Source organism: Sorghum bicolor, chromosome 5 (genome assembly GCF_000003195.3).
Source record: "Sorghum bicolor cultivar BTx623 chromosome 5, Sorghum_bicolor_NCBIv3, whole genome shotgun sequence".
NCBI lineage: Eukaryota > Viridiplantae > Streptophyta > Magnoliopsida > Poales > Poaceae > Sorghum > Sorghum bicolor.
The window spans coordinates 9,730,044-9,736,013 of record NC_012874.2 but is presented as its reverse complement, the minus strand read 5'-3'; the positions used below and the strand labels follow the sequence as shown (position 1 = coordinate 9,736,013).

General features: G+C 46.2%; 1 long non-coding RNA gene across 1 annotated transcript; it reads left to right on the top strand.

Annotated features, from left to right (window-relative positions):
* On the top strand, positions 4,390-5,439 carry LOC110435988. The gene is made up of 3 exons (XR_002453710.1): positions 4,390-4,720; positions 4,802-5,023; positions 5,108-5,439. It is a non-coding gene; the product is annotated as an uncharacterized LOC110435988 (long non-coding RNA).

The window sequence follows — 5,970 nt, the reverse complement described above, 5'->3', positions numbered from 1 at the left end:
CTAGGTCTCTTGTGCAGGGAACACTTCCCTGGAATTGTCAGGTTCGCGGGGAAGGAGGAGCCGGCCTACACGTTTGCTCACTATGCGGCCGCCACTGACACACAAGAAGGCAATGTGGCCAATAAGGTTATCAAGGAGTTCTGGGTAAGTCTTCCTCGCACAACAAGTCTGAATACACTGCATCTTTGGTCTATCATTGCAATAATACCGTGTCTATATGCAGCGCCACTTCAAACTCGAGGATGGAATTGACTAGGACTATGCCGACACCGTGGTTGCCGCGTCTGCAAGGACGCGCGTCAGTGAGATGCACTACGATGTGCGTGTCCAGACCGTCATCAACTACTATGCGACGAGGCTTGGACAGAGGAAGACCAAGGCGGAGGCAAGGGAAATAGATTTGACCCATGAGCAGTACATGGATGAAGAGGTAGATTCTCATATTGATTCCTTAGCCTTTTATCAGTGCATTGTTTCATATTCTTATATGTATCATACTTGATGTGAAGATGAGGGCCTGGTGGTGCGCCAACTGTCCTGACGCCTGGGAGGCTATGGTGGACAAGTGGCTAGACCCCGTGTTTCGTGAGGCGCACAAGGCGGCCCAGGAAAGGCGTCGACGGATGCCTGGTGTAGCACACCATCAGGGGAACCGCAGCCTCTCTGGATACGCACAAGCATGGGTACGTGGTAATGTTTCAATTCATTCAATTATGCCTCATTTGTAACCCTGTTGCTGTCTTTCTCGCAGTCGGCGGCACATGGGGGACAGCCTTGCTCCTTGTTCGCCGCGTATGGCATGTCCCACAAGGGCCCGGCGTCGTCCGACGTCTCCTTCAGCATGGACGACCCGCCCGAGGCGTACACCAACGCGGGCGTCTACGACAATGTCACTGCCTACGCGCAGGCGGCAAGGCAGGTCCATGGCCCGGACTACGATCCATCCACCGATGACATTGATGGAGACCTTGTCATGAGGATAGGAGGCGGCAAGAAGCATGGGCGCTACTGGATTGGCAACAGCGTCATCGACAGGTCGACTACTCCCACCCTCTCCCAGATCGAGCATCGACCACGAGCGTGAGCAACCGCCCACCCATACGCCCACGGCCGGAGCCGGCACAGCACCGGGTCGACGCACTCCAGGTTGTTCATCATTTTTCAATATCTACTTCGCATTGCTTTTGTTACCTTTGCATTACTGACATTTGATTTAAAATGTTGTAGGCTGAGCTCGAAGCATCAAGGGCCGAGCAGCAGAGGATGGCCGAGCGGTTGGAGGCTCAAGAGCGTCAGCGAGAGGCCGACCAGCTTGACCATCAGCAGCAGATGACAGAAATGATAGCGTTCCTGCAGTCGGTTGGGGCCCAGACGGGTGTAGCCCTGCCAGCTACGCTAATGGCTCCACGTCAACCCCCGCATGTATTTACTACTCCTATTAATACTCCTGTGAGGAAACTCAAAGACACAAGTAAGCCCTAAACTAGTTATTGCCATCATCTTGTCTAATAAACTATGTTCTCCTTTGCGCAGCCTCCTTCGGCGGGTTCGAACGTGACACCTGTCATTTCTCCAACACCTGGGATCTCGCCGACACCTCCAGATGGTGGCTCTCCTGCGGTACGCGGCCTAGGTGTCCCTGATATCAATTGGGGGCCTTCACAGTGATGCACTTATTTTGTTTAAACATGTGAACTTTGTGGATTGTCTATTGAACATGTTGGACTTAGTTTGGATGTATGTGAACTGAGTTTGGAGTATTTGGACTTGTTATGATGGACAAAGTGATGGAAATGATAATTTATGTGGATTATGTGGTATATATTGTTATCGATGTCGAATATGTGAGCTATAGGCTCTTTGGTGTGAAATATATGATTTTCTGGAAATATATGTGTCATATGATCATCTCAGTGGAAATTGGATGAAAAAACAGGGAAAAAAAATATTTTGGTCGATTTGCCGAGAGGCGCTCTCGACAAAGCTGAAAAAGTGGTCGATTTGCCGAGAGGGGCTCTCGGCAAAGCTGAAAAAATGGTCGATTTGCCGAGAGCCTGGGCCAGGACTCTCGGCAAAGGAGCTATCTCCATGGCCAAAATAGCCAGCTTTGCCGAGAGCCCTCCTGGAGGCTCTCGGCAAAGAGGTTTTTTAAAAAAATTATTACTTTGCCGAGAGCCCTCCTGCCAGCTCTCGGCAAAGACCTTTTCTAGAAAAAAAATAAATTTCTTTGCCGAGAGCGTGGTCAGGTAGCTCTCGGCAAAATCGCCGTCAGACGCCAACAGCCGAACGGCTACTTTTCTTTGCCGAGAGCTAGGTTTGGCTCTCGGCAAAGCCTTTGCTGAGAGCCCGATGAATGACTCTCGGCAACGATAAAAGATTTGCCGATAGGCCTTTGCCGAGAGCAAGACTGCCTTTGCCGAGCGTCTGATGCTCTCGACAAAACCCATGTATGCAGTAGTGATGCCAAGAAGATCTCGTCAGAATCCCTGAAAGGCTTGAGCATCACAAACTGCATTTTCAGCAAGGAGTTCCGCACTGACGTTCCACTTCTTATTTATACAAGAGACATATGTTACAGTTCAGTTTGAAGATTACTATTTAGGTTGTAGTTATGAGGATAATTTATCGGTAGCTGAGAATTTAGCATTGATATGTGAATCAAAGACGGTATGTTGCACTTTCTCTTTAGCACCTTTATTTTCTGTCGTTATTTATGTTCCTCTATCTATATCCATTTCTGTACTGCCACAACCTTGCTTAGGAATTGGATTTGTTAATTGTCATTTTTCACAGAATCACACTGATTATTAGTTTATCTATTTTCTGCCTGCATTGTCCAGTTTATTTTCAGTTGGGATTTGAATTGGTGCCCAATGTTTAGCAAGTTAAAGGCTCTGCTACTCAATGAGTCCTGATGAGTAACTCCCGACTTCCAGACACTAACTTGCATTCTCAAGAACTCACCAGTTCTAGAGAAGCTCACTGTTCAACTTTTTTCTAAGATAAATATTTCTAAATGGATAACTAGCCTTGTTTCAGCACTCACCGTATTGAATTATATTGTTGATTTTTCCAAATAGGGATCTGAATATAAAGTGAAAATGATGGGATGGTACAAGTCAATGGAGAGATCAGCTGCAATATCAGAACATCTCAAAGCTATCGAAATTAAATGTCAAGTGGTCGATGAGGAAGGTAGCCAAGTTTTGAAGTTCATGTGTACATTTAACATATGTATGTAAACTAGCAATGCTTGGTGATGGCAACTGAATTAAGAAAAAAGGGGGGCAAGATCCTATTACAAAAGACAACTGACTCTGTCAACCATACGGCCCCCATACCAAACTAAAATGAAAACTGGCTCTGTATTGGTGATGGTAATTGTAGTCTCCGGATAAAAGGAACCCAAACAAATACAGTCATTGTTGAAATTGATTTCTTTTGTATTAAAATGAACACAATATTGTAACTTGTTGACAACTGTGAAAATTTGACATATTGATTCATAATGGTTTTCTGAAAAGAAAAAAAATCTAAATTGAATTATTGTGCGCATTGAATACAATTCATGCTAATCACACTGTTCTTGATTGCAGAAGAACTGCATGCATTTGACTGGGCACCGGAGCAATGCTTCATCATACATTTGTTACTAACACATTAATCACCCCCTATAGTTCCCTTACACATACGTAATTTCTTAAACAATGGTTGTCTCCTAACAATGTAGCTTCATCTTTTAATGATGTGTGAGTTCCTGTGGGGATTCAACTGTGTATCAGTCTGGTATCAATTGTTCTCTCAGTTTTCCTCTGCTTTACAGTTCAATACAATTAGATAATTCTCATTGGTTCATTTTATTTGTTTTCATTCTTTATACTGCTTGAAAATTTTGGGAGGAAAAGTAACTACCACCTTCTCAAAGACTTGAAACCTACAGGCCTACACACCGCTAACTTCTTTACAGTTCATGACACTTTGTAGCACCCACTCATGGTTCATGTATGACCTGCCATATCAAGATTGTACAAAAGTAGGAATTAGTATTTCAGTGTCCAAGTTGAGTTGCCTTGTGTTGTCCTGGAAGCTAGCAAGAATGAATTTTAGTATGTCCCATCGAAAGCTCTCTCATCCCAAGCTATACATGCCTCTCTCTCTCTAGATTCCAGATCTCTCCTTGACACCAGGGTCTTGATGTCTAGTGATTATCGCCACGCGTGCTATCTTGATGACTCAATATGGATTGAGTTTATGACTTGTTCCTATCTGTTTGTCTAGTTTGCTTTTGCTCCCTTTAATTGTGCACTAATTGGGTTCCACCCAAACTTAAAACAAATTAGCAGATGGGATGGTCTTGAAATTCAATCTATGGCATGTCCCACAAGGGCCCGGCGTCGTCCGACGTCTCCTTCAGCATGGACGACCCGCCCGAGGCGTACACCAACGCGGGCGTCTACGACAATGTCACTGCCTACGCGCAGGCGGCAAGGCAGGTCCATGGCCCGGACTACGATCCATCCACCGATGACATTGATGGAGACCTTGTCATGAGGATAGGAGGCGGCAAGAAGCATGGGCGCTACTGGATTGGCAACAGCGTCATCGACAGGTCGACTACTCCCACCCTCTCCCAGATCGAGCATCGACCACGAGCGTGAGCAACCGCCCACCCATACGCCCACGGCCGGAGCCGGCACAGCACCGGGTCGACGCACTCCAGGTTGTTCATCATTTTTCAATATCTACTTCGCATTGCTTTTGTTACCTTTGCATTACTGACATTTGATTTAAAATGTTGTAGGCTGAGCTCGAAGCATCAAGGGCCGAGCAGCAGAGGATGGCCGAGCGGTTGGAGGCTCAAGAGCGTCAGCGAGAGGCCGACCAGCTTGACCATCAGCAGCAGATGACAGAAATGATAGCGTTCCTGCAGTCGGTTGGGGCCCAGACGGGTGTAGCCCTGCCAGCTACGCTAATGGCTCCACGTCAACCCCCGCATGTATTTACTACTCCTATTAATACTCCTGTGAGGAAACTCAAAGACACAAGTAAGCCCTAAACTAGTTATTGCCATCATCTTGTCTAATAAACTATGTTCTCCTTTGCGCAGCCTCCTTCGGCGGGTTCGAACGTGGCACCTGTCATTTCTCCAACACCTGGGATCTCGCCGACACCTCCAGATGGTGGCTCTCCTGCGGTACGCGGCCTAGGTGTCCCTGATATCAATTGGGGGCCTTCACAGTGATGCACTTATTTTGTTTAAACATGTGAACTTTGTGGATTGTCTATTGAACATGTTGGACTTAGTTTGGATGTATGTGAACTGAGTTTGGAGTATTTGGACTTGTTATGATGGACAAAGTGATGGAAATGATAATTTATGTGGATTATGTGGTATATATTGTTATCGATGTCGAATATGTGAGCTATAGGCTCTTTGATGTGAAATATATGATTTTCTGGAAATATATGTGTCATATGATCATCTCAGTGGAAATTGGATGAAAAAACAGGGAAAAAAAATATTTTGGTCGATTTGCCGAGAGGCGCTCTCGACAAAGCTGAAAAAGTGGTCGATTTGCCGAGAGGGGCTCTCGGCAAAGCTGAAAAAATGGTCGATTTGCCGAGAGCCTGGGCCAGGACTCTCGGCAAAGGAGCTATCTGCATGGCCAAAATAGCCAGCTTTGCCGAGAGCCCTCCTGGAGGCTCTCGGCAAAGAGGTTTTCTAAAAAAAATTATTACTTTGCCGAGAGCCCTCCTGCCAGCTCTCGGCAAAGACCTTTTCTAGAAAAAAAATTAAATTTCTTTGCCGAGAGCGTGGTCAGGTAGCTCTCGGCAAAATCGCCGTCAGACGCCAACAGCCGAACGGCTACTTTTCTTTGCCGAGAGCTAGGTTTGGCTCTCGGCAAAGCCTTTGCTGAGAGCCCGATGAATGACTCTCGGCAACGATAAAAGATTTGCCGATAGGCCTTT